This window comes from Megascapheus bottae, chromosome 7 (genome assembly GCF_031878675.1).
Source record: "Megascapheus bottae isolate mThoBot1 chromosome 7, mThoBot2.hap1, whole genome shotgun sequence".
Taxonomy (NCBI): domain Eukaryota; kingdom Metazoa; phylum Chordata; class Mammalia; order Rodentia; family Geomyidae; genus Megascapheus; species Megascapheus bottae.
The window spans coordinates 16,328,059-16,349,906 of NC_143515.1; positions in this window are offsets into that span (position 1 = coordinate 16,328,059).

Below are 21,848 nucleotides of genomic sequence, written 5' to 3' on the forward strand. Positions count from 1 at the left end.
AGAAATGCTACATCTTCTATCGAAAATGGGGACAGAGCAGAGAGCCCCCCCAGAAGTAGGAAAGAAATATGACCCTCAGGCCACTATGGTGTCTGATTCTAAACCTTACCCCTCACACCCACCGCCTCCGGCTGCAGCCTTACGGCCTCAATCCCTTTCTCAACCTTTAGGCAAGCCTAAAGGCCCTAGCAACAATTCCCTTTTAACAGGCACTACAACCAGGCACAGTGCATCGCAATTAAACCTGACTCAGGCTGCTAGAGAGAGGGAAGGTATTTCAGGGCCTCGATGCTTCCCTAGTTTAGTTGATCATGATGAACAAGTATACCATCAACCTGTTCCTGTTAAACTATTACAGGATTTAAAAAATGCCTGCTCCCAATATGGGCCAACTGCCCCTTTTACTCAAGTAATATTGGAGGCTGCGTGTGCTGGTATTGCATGCCCAAATGACTGGAAGCGGCTTGCCAGAGCATGCCTTAGTGCAGGAGAGTACTTATTATGGGAGACAGAGTTCACTGCACAGTGTCGGGCTAAAATTGAAACAAATAGGTCTAAGAACCTGCCTTACACTGTTGATCAGTTGTTAGGAGAGGGAACCTATGAAAACACCGAAGATCAATTGGGTTATGCAAAGGAGGCCTATTTACAAATAAATGCTGCGGCGAGAGAGGCTTGGAAAAAGTTACGCAATTCCAATCGTACAAAAAATCTAGTAGAAGTTAAACAGGGACCGAATGAACCTTATCTAGAATTTTTGTCTCGATTAATGGAGACTGCAGACTGCCTAGTACAAGATGAGAATGCAAGGAAGAGTATAGTTAGACACATAGCCTATGAAAATGCCAACGCCGCCTGTCAGGCGGCTATCAGACCCCATAGGAATAAGGGAGGAATCACGGACTTTATTTCACTGTGTGCTGATATTGGACCCTCCCATGGACAAGGCCTTACTTTAGCCGCCGCTCCTCAAGGAAAGACTGTTACTGAGTCTCTAAAATATAGAGATCAGCGGCATTCTCGGGATGCTAGACCCCCAGGGCGTTGCTTTTCTTGTGGACAAATAGGACATTGGATGACGCAATGCCCACGCCAGGCCAGGCAAAAGAGAGAAAAATCACCTGGCACATGTCCACGCTGTGGTAAAGGGAGGCACTGGGCTAAAGATTGCAAGTCAGCAACAAATCGCAATGGCCGCCCGTTTTCGGGAAACTGGAGAAGGGGCCAGCCCCTGGCCCCGCAAAACCATGGGGCAGTCCCTCCCTCTTCTCGGCCACAAGTGCATCTTCTAACAACCCCCCAAGATCAGTCTCCAGGCTCCTCCGTGCCACCCCAGGCAGTGCAGGATTGGACCTCTGTTCCTCCACCTGCTCAGTATTGACCCCAGAGATGGGGACACAAGCTCTCCCCACGGGGGTCTTCGGCCCCCTTCCCCCGGGAGTGGCTGGATTGCTGTTAGGGCGAAGTAGCTCAGCCCTCAAAGGGATACAGATTACACCTGGCAAAATTGACCAGGATTTTACTGGAGAAATCAAAGTTATGGCCTCTGCCCCGAAACACGTGGTATCGATCCCAGCCGGTCAAAAATTGGCACAACTAATACTCGTCCCTTTACCTCCCGGGGAGACTACTAATTCCCCATGTGGACAGAGAGGATTTAGATCTTCTGATATCTATTGGGTACAAGGCATAAAACAAGAGAGGCCTGAGATGACTATATTTATACAAGAAAAGCCCTTTAAGGGAATATTAGACACTGGAGCAGATGTGTCTGTGATATCTAAGAAACATTGGCCAGCCCAATGGCCCCTGACAACCTCTATGACTTCCCTACAGGGGGTTGGGCAAGCAACTGACCCACAGCAGAGCAGTGCGATCCTTGTTTGGAGAGATGAGGAAGGGCACTCTGGTCATTTTCAGCCATTTGTCCTGGATCATCTGCCAATTAATTTATGGGGTCGTGATATCATGGAAAAAATGGGAGTGTATATGTTTAGTCCTAGTGCTGCGGTCACTAAGCAGTTACTTGATCAAAGCCTCCTCCCCTTTAGGGGACTAGGCCGAGCAGCACAGGGGGAGCTAGAGCCGCTCCAACCCCAGTCTCGCCCTACGAGACAAGGATTAGGGTATTCCTTAATGGGAGCTGTCGTTTGTCCTGCCCCTCATGCTGATCCCATAAATTGGCTCTCTGAAGAACCGGTATGGGTCGAACAGTGGCCTCTTTCACTAGAAAAGATCATTGCAGTACAGCAGCTAGTACAGGAACAGCTGGACTTGGGGCATGTGGCCCCTTCTAACTCTCCATGGAATTCTCCAATTTTTGTTATAAAGAAAAAGTCAGGTAAATGGAGGCTGTTACAGGATTTGAGAAAAATAAATGCCACAATGGAACTGATGGGGGCCCTACAGCCTGGCTTGCCTTCACCCATGGCAATCCCAAAGGATACTTATAAGATTATTATAGATTTGAAGGATTGTTTCTATACTATACCCCTGGCGCCTCAAGACTGTAAGCGCTTTGCCTTCAGCGTCCCCTCTGTTAATTTTAAAGAACCCATGAAGCGATATCACTGGCTTGTGCTTCCACAGGGCATGGCAAATAGCCCAACTTTATGTCAAAGTTTTGTAGCTAGAGCCATTTCTTCCACTCGTGAAAAATTTTCTTCTGTTTATATTGTTCATTATATGGATGACATCTTGTTGGCTTGTTCTGACCCTATCGTCGTACGACAAGCCTTTGGACAACTAAAGCAAGATCTGAGCCTCTTTGGTCTTATAATAGCAGCTGAAAAGGTTCAGGAACACCCCCCTTTTACATATCTAGGCCATATATTAGGCCCACACTATTTTAAAAGCCAAAAAATACAATTAAAAACTTCACACTTAAGAACTCTTCATGATTTTCAGCAATTTTTAGGAGATATAAATTGGCTTCGGCCTTATTTAAAGCTGTCCACTGGAGAGTTAAAACCCCTCTTTGATCTCTTAAAAGGAGATACCAACCCTACATCCTTGCGCGAATTAAATCCTGACGCCAGGAGGGCCATCCCAATTGTAGAAAAGGCAATTTCCCAGCAACAAATGACCTGTTGTGACTATTCTAAACCCTGGGGAGTTTACATTTTAGCTACTTCTCACTCCCCAACTGCTGTATTGTGGCAGGATGGCCCACTTTTATGGCTTTATCTACCATCAACACCCGGCAAAGTGCTGACCCCCTACTACGAATTGGTAGCTAATCTGATACACATGTGCCGAGTGGATTCCCGTAAATATTTAGGTGAGGAACCTCATTTTATCTGTGTCCCATATAATTTACAACAACAAGATTGGCTATTCGCCCATTGCGATCCTTGGGCCATTGCTTGGGCCAATTATACGGGAAAAATTTTGCATCACTACCCGTCTAACAAACTTCTCCAATTTGCTGCGTGTCATACGTTTCTATTTCCTTCCATAGTACAGGCCTCGCCTTTATCTTCTGCCGCTTTGGTATTTACAGATGGATCCTCAAATGGAACGGCTGCTTTGACCATTAATGGGAAAACTCAATCTTGGGTTACAGGTTTTTCCTCCGCCCAAGAGGTGGAATTAGAGGCTGTTTTACAAGCACTCGTCCTGTTACAAGACGAGCCCTTTAACTTATACTCAGACAGTCAATATGTAATTCGTGCTCTTCAAGTCATAGAAACTGTTCCCTTTATTGGAACTACTAACTCCAATATTCAGACCCAATTTCGCCAAATACAAACTTTGCTTTGTTCTCGCAACCACCCCTGTTTTTTTGGCTTTGTTCGAGCTCACACTAATCTTCCTGGCCCTTTAAGTGAGGGCAATGCGGTCACTGACTCTGCCACCAGAGTTTACATAACTTGCTAAGCAGTCACATGCCATCCACCATCAAAACAGTCGAGCCTTGCGCCGACAGTTCAAATTATCTAGAGAAGCAGCGAGGCAAATAGTTCAGACTTGCTCCAACTGTGTCCCTTTTTCACCAGCCCCCCATTTAGGTATAAATCCACGAGGACTGCTTTCTAATCACATTTGGCAGATGGATGTCACGCATGTTCCATCATTTGGCCGATTAAAATATGTTCATGTTACTGTAGATACTTATTCTAATTTTATCTTGGCCACCCCCCTTGCTGGGGAAGCCACTAAACATTGTATTTCTCACTGCATTCGATGCTTTGCTGTGATGGGGATTCCCTCGCAAATAAAAACAGATAATGGCCCTGGCTATGCAAGCCGAGCATTTCAATCCTTCTGCCGTTCCTATAATATCACTCATATTACAGGCATTCCTTACAATCCTCAAGGTCAAGGCATCGTGGAGAGAGCTAATGGATTATTAAAACATCAAACTGCTAAAATACAGAAAGGAGAGTCGTATCCCGCTACCCCTGTGAATATACTTAATCATGCTTTATTTGTTTTAAATTTTTTGAATTTGGATTCAAATAATTTATCTGCTGCTCAGCGATTCTGGGAAAAAAGAGAGCAGCGTGCTTTTGCCTTAGTGAAGTGGAAAGATCCCCTAACTGGTACTTGGCATGGACCCGATCCTGTTCTAACCTGGGGTCGAGGGCATGTATGTGTTTTTTCACAAGGAGAAAATGACGCCCGCTGGCTGCCTGAACGCTGCGTTCGGATCGTGGAGAGTGACAGTGGCCATCCAAGCAGCGACTCACTGGGCCTACACCCCCAACCCTCCAGTGGTGCATCCTGCGACGTGGAAAGGACCTGAGTTATTTGTGCATGTCAATTGGGACTGCTACTGATCCACTTGTTCCACACATTCATATGAGCTGTGTTTCTCCTCCTTTTACTATTATGTAGGGACCTTTTAACATATTCATTGACTCTACACAATTTAATATGTGACATTATTTTGTCTTTACCATCCCTCTTCTTAATAACCTTTTTTGTAAAAGATGCCCAGGTGAAAAGCAAAGGCCTCCAGAGGTAAGTAGAAGTCGGCCGACCCCCTGTATGTCTGTGTTTTGTTTTATTTTATTTTATTTTATTTTTTTTTTTTTAGAAAAAAAAAAAGGGATGCACTGTGGGCCTAAAATAGAGGCCTGGGTGGTCAAGGGACGCCTTGACCCCCCTTCCCCTTCTGAGTTTCTTGTCAATATCAAGGCATACCTGAGAGTCCCACCAGCAAGACATGTCTAAATCTAAAAATAGCTGTTAAGTGTATCTGATTGAGTCCAGTTTTCTTGTTATATGTCAATGTCTGATTATTTAAAAGTCTCCGTTTCTCTGTCTTGTTCGTGTTACATATTTTTCCTTGTCCAGTTTTGTCTTTAAAAATTGGTACCATTTCTGAGTATGGATCCTTATGGTTTTTCTGTGCGTACTCAAGCACACATCCTTGTTCTTTATTTGAACATTTCTGGGCCTAGCATGGGCGCTCCCCCATGTCTGCAGTTGTAACAAGCCCTGGAAAAATAAATTCCAGCTAAGTTGCCTTGCAAAAAGTTTTGTTTCGAACCTGGTTCTCACCTGTAAGAGTAAAATTGGCAAAACTCTCTTGACACAAACTTCCGGAAATTGAACGGCCGATATTAATTTTGCGCGCTTTATGATCTTTGAGTATGAATGTGTGTGAATGAGTGAGTGAACATGTTCAAGGTTAAATTGTCAGCATGCTGTATAAAACAATGGATAAATTTATACTTAAACACAAAGACAATTGGGTAAATCTAAGCTTAAAACTTCAAGAAAAATATTAGGTTTGAATGTTTTACAATGTCTCATAGAATTATTGTGTTGTCTTAAAGAAAAACTGGTAAATATTTTTCTAGATCCTGAAATCTGCATTTTATTGCAGGGCATACAGCTGTTTACATTGTAAACATTGTATCCTGTTCAGCACAGAGAGGTTAGGGAATTTGGGATTTATTACTTTAAGTTAAAGTTTGGAAACATGTATTAGAGATTTAAATGTAAAATTGTTCATTAACGTCAGAAACTTTGCCTGTCCTTTCTTGCAAACTGACACTAGAAATCTGATGGTAAAATCTGGACAATGTGATTAGTATTTTAAAGGAATGTTTAAAAAAAGGGAAGGAAACTAAGTCCAGACTTAGACTTTTGGTGCACTGATGTCTATAGTTCTTGCATCAGGGAAAAACTGTTATTTGAGTTTAAACTGTTGTTGGAGTTTTAAACAGTAATCTAAACTGCATAAGAGCCCCTTTTTTCTAAAAGGCAAGAGGAGTGCCTTGGGCCCTAGGGGGCCTGAGGGCAGGAGTTCTTTGTGCCCTTAAAGGTTTTTCAATTGCAAATAAAGGCTAAGGTGTTAATTGTTTAAGCCAGTATCAGTAAAAGTTATTAAGAACATTGGAAATGGGTTTCTAAACAATATTTGAAAGTGAAGTTGTCTTAAATGTTTAAAGAAAGAGAGAAAAGGAAAATCAGGACTACCAAAGTAATTGCTTAATTACTATTTCAGCTTGCTCTTGTAACTTCCAGCTAGCCCATTGGAAAAGAACAGCAATCCTTATTCAGATGTAACTTTGGCCTTTTCCAGGTTCTAGGTAAGCTCATGCTTAGAGACTATTTCTGTGTCGACCACCTTGTTGCTCTAATTGGAGAGAAACGTGGCCTTTTGTAGGACTCACTGATCTGAAAACTGCAGTTTTGAGCCAATCCCGGGCAAAGCAAAGTCCCTGTGAGATAATATGGCAGCAGAGTTGCTTTGGAGCTCGAAGCCGCAGAGTGCAAGCCTTGAGCTGCAGAGCTGAGGTGCGGCACTCAGGCCCTGAGTTTGGGACTCAAAAGTGGCAGGGTGCTAGCCTTGAGCTGGAGAGCTGAGGGACAGTGCCCAGGCCCTGAGTTCAAGTCCAGCAACTAAGCAAGTGAATTGCCAATGGGACATTTATCCCTGTGTGGAGAAACTCTACTGGGACACGATGCAGAAATCCTCTGCTTGGATGGCAGAGATGGTGTCAGATCTTAGTCACTTGTGCTTGGCCGATCAAATTAATCAGAGCCGGGAGGTCATAGAATAGTTTGTAAGCATGCCTTACTAATGCCCGTGCCTTTCATAACTGGGCAGGAACTTGTCAATCTTCTGTGATACTGGGTAGTTTAAAGCCCTAATTGAGCGAAATTTTTATTTATTTATTTATTTATTTATTTTTGACACCAGCCACAAATTCGGGAAAAGTTTGTGGATCTGAGACTTGTGTCTCTATTAATCTGTTTAGATCTGACAACTGAAGCATTGTTAAGGTTGCAGAAATTTAGTTCCCCAGATAATCAAGAAAAGGCCTTTGCAAATGGGTGCTATGTAACTACACTATTGTAGCCAAAAATGGTTCATGCAGTTGTTAAACGCTAAATATGATCTCCAGTTTGGAGCAAATTATCATTCCTGATATCTAATCCTTGCAATCCCTAATAAAACAGGCTAGACTTCTTAAGGGCCCTGGTCAAGCACAGAGACAACGCCCCTGAGTCAGCTTGAAGAAGTCACAGAAGCTGAATCTCCGCCCATCTATCCACTTTAGATGAAGGGACCAGTCATTTTTGGAAACTGAGACAGGATAATGATATAATTAGAGATAGTGGAAAGAATAGAAATTGCACTTGTGTTTCTTTTAAAATAAAGATGGGGGATATGTCGGGAGCAAGAGTGGAATCAAACTGTACTTTGATTTGCATCAGATAATTGCTTGATTGTCTTATTGCTTTTTGGCCTTCTCCTGTTCAATTGATCTGAGATTTACCATATGAATGTAACCCCCAACAGTTCCCTGATTAACCATCTGGATGTAACACCTGGCAGTGCCCTGGTCTCGAGAAGGGATAAAAACTTTGAGTTAAGAATAAACGAGGTGGCAGTTTTTGCTTGGGCTGCAGACCTCCTGGACCCGAAGTGTTTGTCTCTCTTCTAATTTTTCCAGTCCCTGCCCCTTATTTCAGGAACCCCAATTTGCTGCCGGGAGGCCCCGGCATGCCTCTTAGCAGCCTGAGCCAGGTTTAGTTGCGATGTACTTTGCCTCGTTGTAGTGCCTGTTAGGAGGCACTTGTTGCTAGGACCTTTAGACACACATAAGGGTTGAGAAGGGGATTGGGGCTGCAAGGCTGCAGCCGAAGGCACTGGGAATAGGGGGTAAGTATTAGATTCGGCCAAGATAGAGGCCAGGGGGTCATATCAATTTCCTACTTCTGGGGGGGGGGAATCTCTGCTCTATCCCTGTCTTAGATAGTAGACGGAGGATTTCTCTTAACTGCTCCACCACCGTAGCCAGCCGGTCCTCATCATATCTTTCCTTCCTGTTATCCAAACCTGAATTCCTTCTGGGGAGGAGGGATCTCTGCACTATCCCCGTCTTAGATAGTAGATGGAGGACTTCTCTTAACTTCTCCTCCACCGAAGCCAGCCGGTCCTCATCCTATCTTTCCTTCCCGTTATCCAAACCTGAATTCTTATACTCAATATCTACTGGCTGTTCCCTTCTCCAAATCTCATTTAAACTCTCCCGGGCTGGGGCATAAGCCTCAGCCTCAGGTTTCTCGGAAGGGTTCTTTAATTCAAGATTAAGTTCGGCATTCTCATGTCGAAGACCTAAACATTCATTTACTAAATTCCATAAAGAAATAGCCTCTGCTGGGGTCTTTTCAGGGCCATATACACTGTAATAACCTTGAATTCCTTTTCCTATCCTCAGCCAGTTTTCTAAATTTAGGGTTCCCTCCTCTGGAAACCGCGGGCACGCCTCCTCGACAAACTGTAGGAAGCTCTCAAGCTGCCCTTGTTCCACCTGCGTTCCGCTTCAAGTAAGTTCCTTAGGACCGGCACATCTAGCCTGTGGACATCTTCATTCATAATTTTTTACTCCCGACTAGACATTCTCCCACTCTCTCACTGTCTTAATAGTCCTATGACGCATCACTCACCACAGCGGGGTCCTCCACCTTTGTCCCAGATTTTCAGGGTCCCTGTTCGGGCGCCACTTGCCGGGGCCTACCGGCAGCAAATTGGGGTTCCTGAAATAGGGGACAGGGACTGAAAAAATAGAAGAGAGACAAACACATGGGGTCTGGGAGGTCTGCAGGCCAGGTAAAGACTGCAGCCCCGTTTATTTACGGCTCCAGGCTTATATTCCTTCTTCAGATCAGGGAACTGCCAGGTGTTACATCCAGATGGATAATCAGGGAACTGTTGGGGGTTACTTTCATATGGTAAGTCTCTGTTGTACTGGATCAAAGACTAGGATGAAATAAAAGCAGAGTCACTGAAGTTGCATGAGGAAGAATAAAATAGCCCGCTTAGTCAAAAAGTTGTTAGCAGACAGAGCAGCGCTGTAGGATGTTCAACACCAAAATCCAGTATCATTACACTGTAGGAAATCCTCCAAGAAGTAAAAGCAGATACATTGAATTTGCTTGTGGAAGAAAAAAAACCATGTTTCCACAGAACCAGTCTTAACAGATACAGCAAAGTCGGTAGAAGCACAGTGTCCATTGTACTGGATCAAAGACTAGGATGAAACAAAGCAGATACACTGAAGTTGCATGAGGAAGTATAAAATACACCGACTATACAAAACAGTTCTTAGGAGATAAAACAATGCCGTGGGATCTTCAACGCAAAAATCCAGTATCCAGTACGCTGGATGAAATCCTCCAAGAATTAAAAGCAGATCCATTGAAGTTGCTTGTGGAAGAATACCATACCCGCTTAGACGAAAATGTTCTTATCAGAGGGAACAATGCTCTAGGATATTCAACACCAAAACCAGTATCCAGTACACTGGATGAAATACTCCAAGGAGGAACAGCAGATACATTGAAGTTGCTTGTGGAAGAATCAAAACCACGTTTACACAGAACGAATCTTAGCAGATAGAGCAATGTTGGTGGAAGTACAGTGTGGACACTGTACTGGATCAAAGACTAGGAGGAAATGAAAGCAGATATACTGAAGTTGCATGTGGAAGTATAAAATACACTGCGTATACAAAAACGTTCTTGGGAGATAAAACAATGCCCTGAGAAGTTCAACGTCAAAATAAACTCTCCCTTATACTGGATTTCCGGGGCCTACCGGCAGCAAATTGGGGTTCCTGAAATAGGGGACAGGGACTGGAAAAAATAGAAGAGAGACAAACACATGGGGTCCGGGGAGTCTGCAGCCCAGGTAGAGACTGCAGCCCCGTTTATTTACAACTCAAGGCTTATAGTCCTTCTTCAAACCAGGGAACTGCCAGGTGTTACATCCGGATGGTTAATCAGGGAACTGTTGGGAGTTACATTCATATGGTAAATCTCAGATCTATGGGGCCAAAAAACAGTAAGACAACAAAGCAATTATCTGATGCAAATCAAAGTACAGTTTGATTCCACTCTGGCTCCCAACATATCCCCCGTTTTTATTTTAAAAGAAACACAGTGCCATTTCTACTCTTTCCAATATGTCTAATTTATCCTGTCTCACTTTCCAAAAATGACTGGTCCCTTCATCTAAAGGGGATTGATGGGCTGAGATTCAGCTGCTCTGACTTCTTCAAGCTGTCTCGGGCGTTGTCTCTGTACTTGACCAGGGACCTTAAAAAGCCTAACCTGTTTAACCAAGGGGTTGCAAGGATTAGATATCAGGAACAATACTTTGCTCCAAACTAGAGATCATATTTAACATTTAACAATTGCACAAGCCATCTTTGGCTACAACAGTGTAGCCTACATAGAACCCATTTGGAAAGGTTTTTTTTTTTTTTTAGATTTTCTGGGGACACTTAACAATTGTCTGCAACCTTAACAATGCTTCAGTTGTCAGATCTAAACAGATTAATAAAGACACAAGCCTCAGATCCACACACTTTCCTGAATTTGTGGCTGGCGTCAAATAAAAAATTTGCTCAGTTAGAACTTTCAAGTACCCACTATCACAGAAGATTGACAAGTTCCTGCCCAGTTATGAAAGGCATGGGCATTAGTAAGGCACGCTTACAAACTACTCTATGACCTCCTGGCTCTGATTAATATTGAATGGCCAAGCACAAGTGACACTAGGATCTGACACCATCTCTGCCATCCAAGCAGTGGCTTACTTGCTTTCCTCCCAATAGTGTGTCTTCACACCGGGATAAACATCCCATTGCATTTCACTTTGTTGGTTGCTGGACTTGAACTCAGGATCTGGCTACTGTCTCTCAGCTCTCCAGCTCAAGGCTAGCACTCTGCCACTTTTAAGTCCCAAACTCAGGGCCTGAGTGCCGCTCCTCAGCTCTGCAGCTCAAGGCTTGCACTCTGCCACTGTGAGTCCCGAGCTTGGTGCCTGAGTGCTGTCCCCCAGCTTTTCACTCTGCTGCTTCGAGCTCCAAAGCCACTCTGCCTCAATAGCACTCTGCTGCCCGATTAAACACCACAATCTCACAGGGACTTTGCTTTGCCCGGGCTGGCTCTAAACTGTGGCTTTCAGATCAATGAGTCCTATAAAAGGCCCCTTTACTCCAATTAGAAGCAACAAGGTGGTCAACTCAGAAATAGTCTCTAAGCAGGATTTTGCCTGGAACCTGGTAAGAGGCAAAGTTACATCTGAATAAGGATTGCCGTCCTTCTCCATGGCCCAGCTGGAAACTGCTATAAAGTATCTTATAAGAGCAATTAAGCAATTAAGCTATTAATAGCAATTAAGCAATCATTTTGCTAGTCCTAATTTTCCTTTTTTCTCTTTCTTTAAACAAACATTGAAGACAAACTTTACTTTCAAATATTGCTTAGAAACCCATTTCCAGTGTTCTTAGAAACTTCAACTGATACTGGCTTCAACAATTAACACCTTAGCCTTTTTGCAGTTGAAAAACCTTTAAGGGCACAAAGAACTCCTTTTGTCTCCAGGCCCCTAGGGCTCCCCTTTGCCTTTAGAAGAGGCGTTTTGTTTTGTTTTTAGATTATTACTGCCTAGAACTCCATCAACAGTTTAAACTCAAATAACAGTTTTTCCCTAATGCAAGAATTACCAACATCTGTGCACCAAAACTGTAAGTCTGGACTTAGTTTCCTTCCTTCCTTTTTTTTCCCACCCAATTGCGAAGTAGTATGAAACCAAATCATAAGGAGATAAACCTTTAAACATTTATACTATCCACATTTTATCATCAGATTTCCAGTGTCAGTCTGCAAGAAAAGACAGAGAGGCAAAGTTTCTGACATTAGCCAACAAATTTACATTTAAATCTCTAATACACGTCTCCAAACTTTAAAGGTAAGACATCCCTAATTCCCTAATACCTCTGTGCTAAACAGGATTCAATGTTTGCAATGTAAACAGCTGTATGCATACCAGAGTTTTAAAATGCCGATTTCAGGATCTTTAGAAAAATACTTTTTACCGGTTTCTCTAACACAATGGAATAATCCTTTGAGACATTGTAAAACATTCAAACCTAATACTTTTTCTTGAAGTTTTAAGCTTAGATTTCCCAATTGCCTTTGTGTTTCAAGTATAACTTAATCCATTGTTTTATACAGCATGCTGACAATTGAACCTTGAACATGTTCACTCACTCATTCACACACACTCACACTCAAAGATTTTAAAGCGGGCAAAATTAATATCGGCCGTTCGTTTTCCGGAAGTTTGTGTCAAGAGAGCTTTGGCAATTTTACTCTTGCAGGTGAGAACCAGGTTCAAAACAAAACTTTTTGCAAGGCAACTTAGCTGGAATATATTTTTCCAAGGCTTGTTACAACTGCAGACACGCGCGAGCGCCCATACTAGGCCCAGAAAGGTTCAAATAAATAACAAGGATGTGTGCTTGAGTACACACAGAAAATCCAGAAGGGTCCATATTTAGAACTGGTACTAATTTTAAGACAAAACTGGACAAGGAAAAATAGGTAACACGAACAAGACAGAGAAACAGAGACGTTTAAGTAACTTCCAAACTTCTGATGGCATGCCTGGCCTTAAACTACCAGAGTGACGGAAAGATTTCCATTCCCTGGTAGCTGACAGACGGAGGCCATCCTAACTACACCTACAAAAGGCTCTGAAACAAAATCAGACATTGACATATAACAAGAAAATTGGACTCCAACAGATACACTTAACACAAGAACATGAATCTAGGTGAATGTATTCACTAAACAACTATTTTTTGATTCAGACACGTCTTGCTGGTGGGACTCTCAGGCATGCCCTGTTAGCAACAAGAGACTCAGAAGGGGGGGGTCAAGGCGTCCCTTGACCACGCAGGCCTCTGTTTTAGGCCCACGGTGCACCTTTAAAAAAAAATAAAACAAAACAAAACACAGACATGCAGGGGGTCGGCCGATTTCTACTTACCTCCGGAGGCCTCTGCTTTTCACCTGGGCATCTTTCACAAAACAAGGTTGTTAAGCAGAGGGATGGTAAAAACAAACTAACAAGAATAATCTGTTCTCTCGATAGCATACAATTTGTAAAAGAACAATTGTCACGTGTTACATTAAATTGTGTAGAAATAATGAATATGTGAAAAGGTCCCGACATAATAGCATAATAGCAAGAGGAGAAACAGCTCATAAAGTTCTTTTGATAGGAGGACCTGGGTAGAACTGGCTCCTGACCAGCCTAGTAGCTGTGAGGAAATTCCAGAATATTGGTGATTGACACACCGGGGGATCCTATGAATGTGTTGAACAAATGGATCAGGAGCAGTCCCATCAACATGCACAAATAACTCAGGTCCTTCCCATGTCGCAGGATGCACCACTGGAGGGTTGGGGCTGTAGGCCCAGTGAGTCGCTGCTTGGATGGCCACTGTCAGTCTCCACAATCCGAACAAAGTGTTCAGGCAGCCAGCGTGCATCATTTTCTCCTTGTGAAAAACACATAAATGCCCTCGACCCCATGTTAGAACGGGATCGGGTCCTTGCCAAGCACCAGTTAGAGGATCCTTCCACTTTACTAAGGCAAAAGCACGCTGCTCTCTTTTGTCCCAGAATCGCAGAGCAGCGGATAAATTATTTAAGTCCAAATTTTAAAAATTTAAAAACAACAAAGCATGATTAAATATATTTACCTTTTAAAGTACTGAATGGCCAAATATGTAAATGGGGTGTGTTCCTCAACCTTTTCAGCTGCTATGATGAGGCCAAAGAGGCTCAGATTTTGCTGTAGTTGTCGAAAGGCTTGTCGTACGACAGTAGGGTCAGAACAAGCCAACAAAACATCATCCATATAATGAACAATATAAACAAAAGAAAATTTTTCGCGGGTGGAATAATGGATCTAGCTCCAAAACTTTGACATAAAGCTGGGCTATTTGCCATGCCCTGTGGAAGCACAAGCCAAGGATACCATATAATTGGTTCTTTAAAATTAACAGAGGGGACGCTGAAGGCAAAACGCTTACAGTCTTGAGGCACCAGGGGTATAGTATAGAAGCAAACTTTCAAATCTATAATAATTTTATAAGTATCCTTTGGCATTGCCATGGGTGAAGGCAAGACGGGCTGTATTGTCCCCCTCAGTTCCAAAGTTGCATTTACTTTTTTAGATCTTGTAACAGCCTCTATTTACCTGATTTTTTTTCTTTCTAACAAAAATTGGAGAATTCCATGGAGAGTTAGAAGGGGTTACACGCCCCAAATCCAGCTGTTTCTGTGCCAGCTGCTGAGCTGCAATGATTTTTTTACCCGAATCCTTGTCTCGGTGGGTGAGACTGGGGTTGGAGTGTCCCTGGCCTGCCCTGAGCTGCTCAGCACAGTGCCCCAGAGGGGAAGAGGCCTTGATCAAGCAGCTGCTTAGTAACTGCAGCACTAGGACTAAACATATACACTGCCATTGTTCCATAAATTAATTGGCAAATGATCCAGGACAAATGGCTGAAAATGACCAGAGTGCCCTTCCTCGTCTCTCCAAGCAAGGATCGCACTGCTCTGCTGTGGGTCAGCTGCATTCCCAATCCCTCGTAGGGAAGTCATAGAGGTTGTTAGGGGCCATTGGGCTGGCCAATGCTCTTTAGATATCACAGACACATCTGCTCCTGTGTGTAATATTCCTTTAAAGGGCTTTTCTTGTATAAATAGAGTCATCTCAGGCCTCTCTTGTTTTATTTATGCTTTGTACCCAATACATATCAGAGGATCCAAATCCTCTCTGTCCATCTGGGGCAGAGGAATTAGCAGTCCCCACGGGAAGTAAAGACACAAGCACTAGCTGTGCTATTCTCTGTCCCGGTGCGATCGCTATTACATGCCTCTTAGCAGCCTGAGCCAGGTTTAGTTGCGATGTACTTTGCCTCGTTGTAGTGCCTGTTAGGAGGCACTTGTTGCTAGGACCTTTAGACACACATAAGGGTTGAGAAGGGGATTGGGGCTGCAAGGCTGCAGCCGAAGGCACTGGGAATAGGGGGTAAGGATTAGATTCGGCCAAGATAGTGGCCGGGGGGTCATATCGATTTCCTACTTCTGGGGGGGGGAATCTCTGGTCTATCCCTGTCTTAGATAGTAGACGGAGGATTTCTCTTAACTTCTCCTCCACTGTAGCCAGCCGGTCCTCATCATATCTTTCCTTCCTGTTATCCAAACCTGAATTCCTTCTGGGGAGGAGGGATCTCTGCACTATCCCCGTCTTAGATAGTAGATGGAGGACTTCTCTTAACTTCTCCTCCACCGAAGCCAGCCAGTCCTCATCCTATCTTTCCTTCCCGTTATCCAAACCTGAATTCTTATACTCAATATCTACTGGCTGTTCCCTTCTCCAAATCTCATTTAAACTCTCCCGGGCTGGGGCATAAGCCTCAGCCTCAGGTTTCTCGGAAGGGTTCTTTAATTCAAGATTAAGTTCGGCATTCTCATGTCGAAGACCTAAACATTCATTTACTAAATTCCATAAAGAAATAGCCTCTGCTGGGGTCTTTTCAGGGCCATATACACTGTAATAAGCTTGAATTCCTTTCCCTATCCTCAGCCAGGTTTCTAAATTTAGGGTTCCCTCCTCTGGAAACCGCGGGCACGCCTCCTCGACAAACTGTAGTAAGCTCTCAAGCTGCCCTTGTTCCACCCGCGTTCCGCTTCAAGTAAGTTCCTTAGGACCGGCACATCTAGCCTGTGGACATCTTCATTCATAATTTTTTACTCCCGACTAGACATTCTCCCACTCTCTCACTGTCTTAATAGTCCTATGACGCATCACTCACCACAGCGGGGTCCTCCACCTTTGTCCCAGATATTCAGGGTCCCTGTTCGGGCGCCACTTGCCGGGGCCTACCGGCAGCAAATTGGGGTTCCTGAAATAGGGGACAGGGACTGAAAAAATAGAAGAGAGACAAACACATGGGGTCTGGGAGGTCTGCAGGCCAGGTAAAGACTGCAGCCCCGTTTATTTACGGCTCCAGGCTTATATTCCTTCTTCAGATCAGGGAACTGCCAGGTGTTACATCCAGATGGATAATCAGGGAACTGTTGGGGGTTACTTTCATATGGTAAGTCTCTGTTGTACTGGATCAAAGACTAGGATGAAATAAAAGCAGAGTCACTGAAGTTGCATGAGGAAGAATAAAATAGCCCGCTTAGTCAAAAAGTTGTTAGCAGACAGAGCAGTGCTGTAGGATGTTCAACACCAAAATCCAGTATCATTACACTGTAGGAAATCCTCCAAGAAGTAAAAGCAGATACATTGAATTTGCTTGTGGAAGAATAAAAACCATGTTTCCACAGAACCAGTCTTAACAGATACAGCAAAGTCGGTAGAAGCACAGTGTCCATTGTACTGGATCAAAGACTAGGATGAAACAAAGCAGATACACTGAAGTTGCATGAGGAAGTATAAAATACACCGACTATACAAAACAGTTCTTAGGAGATAAAACAATGCCGTGGGATCTTCAACGCAAAAATCCAGTATCCAGTACGCTGGATGAAATCCTCCAAGAATTAAAAGCAGATCCATTGAAGTTGCTTGTGGAAGAATACCATACCCGCTTAGACGAAAATGTTCTTATCAGAGGGAACAATGCTCTAGGATATTCAACACCAAAACCAGTATCCAGTACACTGGATGAAATACTCCAAGGAGGAACAGCAGATACATTGAAGTTGCTTGTGGAAGAATCAAAACCACGTTTACACAGAACGAATCTTAGCAGATAGAGCAATGTTGGTGGAAGTACAGTGTGGACACTGTACTGGATCAAAGACTAGGAGGAAATGAAAGCAGATATACTGAAGTTGCATGTGGAAGTATAAAATACACTGCTTATACAAAAACGTTCTTGGGAGATAAAACAATGCCCTGAGAAGTTCAACGTCAAAATAAACTCTCCATTATACTGGATTTCCGGGGCCTACCGGCAGCAAATTGGGGTTCCTGAAATAGGGGACAGGGACTGGAAAAAATAGAAGAGAGACAAACACATGGGGTCCGGAGAGTCTGCAGCCCAGGTAGAGATTGCAGCCCCGTTTATTTACAACTCAAGGCTTATAGTCCTTCTTCAAACCAGGGAACTGCCAGGTGTTACATCCGGATGGTTAATCAGGGAACTGTTGGGAGTTACATTCATATGGTAAATCTCAGATCTATGGGGCCAAAAAACAGTAAGACAACAAAGCAATTATCTGATGCAAATCAAAGTACAGTTTGATTCCACTCTGGCTCCCAACATATCCCCCGTTTTTATTTTAAAAGAAACACAAGTGCCATTTCTACTCTTTCCCATATGTCTAATTTATCCTGTCTCACTTTCCAAAAATGACTGGTCCCTTCATCTAAAGGGGATTGATGGGCTGAGATTCAGCTGCTCTGACTTCTTCAAGCTGACTCGGGCGTTGTCTCTGTACTTGACCAGGGACCTTAAAAAGCCTAACCTGTTTAACCAAGGGGTTGCAAGGATTAGATATCAGGAACAATACTTTGCTCCAAACTAGAGATCATATTTAACATTTAACAATTGCACAAGCCATCTTTGGCTACAATAGTGTAGCCTACATAGAACCCAGTTGCAAAGGTTTTTTTTTTTTTTTTTAGATTTTCTGGGGAAACTTAACAATTGTCTGCAACCTTAACAATGCTTCAGTTGTCAGATCTAAACAGATTAATAAAGACACAAGCCTCAGATCCACACACTTTCCTGAATTTGTGGCTGGCGTCAAATAAAAAATTCGCTCAGTTAGAACTTTCAAGTACCCACTATCACAGAAGATTGACAAGTTCCTGCCCAGTTATGAAAGGCATGGGCATTAGTAAGGCACGCTTACAAACTACTCTATGACCTCCTGGCTCTGATTAATATTGAATGGCCAAGCACAAGTGACTCTAGGATCTGACACCATCTCTGCCATCCAAGCAGTGGCTTACTTGCTTTCCTCCCAATAGTGTGTCTTCACACCGGGATAAACATCCCATTGCATTTCACTTTGTTGGTTGCTGGACTTGAACTCAGGATCTGGCTACTGTCTCTCAGCTCTCCAGCTCAAGGCTAGCACTCTGCCACTTTTAAGTCCCAAACTCAGGGCCTGAGTGCCGCTCCTCAGCTCTGCAGCTCAAGGCTTGCACTCTGCCACTGTGAGTCCCGAGCTTGGTGCGTGAGTGCTGTCCCCCAGCTTTTCACTCTGCTGCTTCGAGCTCCAAAGCAACTCTGCCTCAATAGCACTCTGCTGCCCGATTAAACACCACAATCTCACAGGGACTTTGCTTTGCCCGGGCTGGCTCTAAACTGTGGCTTTCAGATCAATGAGTCCTATAAAAGGCCCCTTTACTCCAATTAGAAGCAACAAGGTGGTCAACTCAGAAATAGTCTCTAAGCAGGATTTTGCCTGGAACCTGGTAAGAGGCAAAGTTACATCTGAATAAGGATTGCCGTCCTTCTCCATGGCCCAGCTGGAAACTGCTATAAAGTATCTTATAAGAGCAATTAAGCAATTAAGCAATTAATAGCAATTAAGCAATCATTTTGCTAGTCCTAATTTTCCTTTTTTCTCTTTCTTTAAACAAACATTGAAGACAAACTTTACTTTCAAATATTGCTTAGAAACCCATTTCCAGTGTTCTTAGAAACTTCAACTGATACTGGCTTCAACAATTAACACCTTAGCCTTTTTGCAGTTGAAAAACCTTTAAGGGCACAAAGAACTCCTTTTGTCTCCAGGCCCCTAGGGCTCCCCTTTGCCTTTAGAAGAGGCGTTTTGTTTTGTTTTTAGATTATTACTGCCTAGAACTCCATCAACAGTTTAAACTCAAATAACAGTTTTTCCCTAATGCAAGAATTACCAACATCTGTGCACCAAAACTGTAAGTCTGGACTTAGTTTCCTTCCTTCCTTTTTTTTCCCACCCAATTGCGAAGTAGTATGAAACCAAATCATAAGGAGATAAACCTTTAAACATTTATACTATCCACATTTTATCATCAGATTTCCAGTGTCAGTCTGCAAGAAAAGACAGAGAGGCAAAGTTTCTGACATTAGCCAACAAATTTACATTTAAATCTCTAATACACGTCTCCAAACTTTAAAGGTAAGACATCCCTAATTCCCTAATACCTCTGTGCTAAACAGGATTCAATGTTTGCAATGTAAACAGCTGTATGCATACCAGAGTTTTAAAATGCTGATTTCAGGATCTTTAGAAAAATACTTTTTACCGGTTTCTCTAACACAATGGAATAATCCTTTGAGACATTGTAAAACATTCAAACCTAATACTTTTTCTTGAAGTTTTAAGCTTAGATTTCCCAATTGCCTTTGTGTTTCAAGTATAACTTAATCCATTGTTTTATACAGCATGCTGACAATTGAACCTTGAACATGTTCACTCACTCATTCACACACACTCACACTCAAAGATTTTAAAGCGGGCAAAATTAATATCGGCCGTTCGTTTTCCGGAAGTTTGTGTCAAGAGAGCTTTGGCAATTTTACTCTTGCAGGTGAGAACCAGGTTCAAAACAAAACTTTTTGCAAGGCAACTTAGCTGGAATATATTTTTCCAAGGCTTGTTACAACTGCAGACACGCGCGAGCGCCCATACTAGGCCCAGAAAGGTTCAAATAAATAACAAGGATGTGTGCTTGAGTACACACAGAAAATCCAGAAGGGTCCATATTTAGAACTGGTACTAATTTTAAGACAAAACTGGACAAGGAAAAATAGGTAACACGAACAAGACAGAGAAACAGAGACGTTTAAGTAACTTCCAAACTTCTGATGGCATGCCTGGCCTTAAACTACCAGAGTGACGGAAAGATTTCCATTCCCTGGTAGCTGACAGACGGAGGCCATCCTAACTACACCTACAAAAGGCTCTGAAACAAAATCAGACATTGACATATAACAAGAAAATTGGACTCCAACAGATACACTTAACACAAGAACATGAATCTAGGTGAATGTATTCACTAAACAACTATTTTTTGATTCAGACACGTCTTGCTGGTGGGACTCTCAGGCATGCCCTGTTAGCAACAAGAGACTCAGAAGGGGGGGGTCAAGGCGTCCCTTGACCACGCAGGACTCTGTTTTAGGCCCACAGTGCACCTTTAAAAAAAAATAAAACAAAACAAAACACAGACATGCAGGGGGTCGGCCGATTTCTACTTACCTCCGGAGGCCTCTGCTTTTCACCTGGGCATCTTTCACAAAACAAGGTTGTTAAGCAGAGGGATGGTAAAAACAAACTAACAAGAATAATCTGTTCTCTCGATAGCATACAATTTGTAAAAGAACAATTGTCACGTGTTACATTAAATTGTGTAGACTTAATGAATATGTGAAAAGGTCCCGACATAATAGCATAATAGCAAGAGGAGAAACAGCTCATAAAGTTCTTTTGATAGGAGGACCTGGGTAGAACTGGCTCCTGACCAGCCTAGTAGCTGTGAGGAAATTCCAGAATATTGGTGATTGACACACCGGGGGATCCTATGAATGTGTTGAACAAATGGATCAGGAGCAGTCCCATCAACATGCACAAATAACTCAGGTCCTTCCCATGTCGCAGGATGCACCACTGGAGGGTTGGGGCTGTAGGCCCAGTGAGTCGCTGCTTGGATGGCCACTGTCAGTCTCCACAATCCGAACAAAGTGTTCAGGCAGCCAGCGTGCATCATTTTCTCCTTGTGAAAAACACATAAATGCCCTCGACCCCATGTTAGAACGGGATCGGGTCCTTGCCAAGCACCAGTTAGAGGATCCTTCCACTTTACTAAGGCAAAAGCACGCTGCTCTCTTTTGTCCCAGAATCGCAGAGCAGCGGATAAATTATTTAAGTCCAAATTTTAAAAATTTAAAAACAACAAAGCATGATTAAATATATTTACCTTTTAAAGTACTGAATGGCCAAATATGTAAATGGGGTGTGTTCCTCAACCTTTTCAGCTGCTATGATGAGGCCAAAGAGGCTCAGATTTTGCTGTAGTTGTCGAAAGGCTTGTCGTACGACAGTAGGGTCAGAACAAGCCAACAAAACATCATCCATATAATGAACAATATAAACAAAAGAAAATTTTTCGCGGGTGGAATAATGGATCTAGCTCCAAAACTTTGACATAAAGCTGGGCTATTTGCCATGCCCTGTGGAAGCACAAGCCAAGGATACCATATAATTGGTTCTTTAAAATTAACAGAGGGGACGCTGAAGGCAAAACGCTTACAGTCTTGAGGCACCAGGGGTATAGTATAGAAGCAAACTTTCAAATCTATAATAATTTTATAAGTATCCTTTGGCATTGCCATGGGTGAAGGCAAGACGGGCTGTATTGTCCCCCTCAGTTCCAAAGTTGCATTTACTTTTTTAGATCTTGTAACAGCCTCTATTTACCTGATTTTTTTTCTTTCTAACAAAAATTGGAGAATTCCATGGAGAGTTAGAAGGGGTTACACGCCCCAAATCCAGCTGTTTCTGTGCCA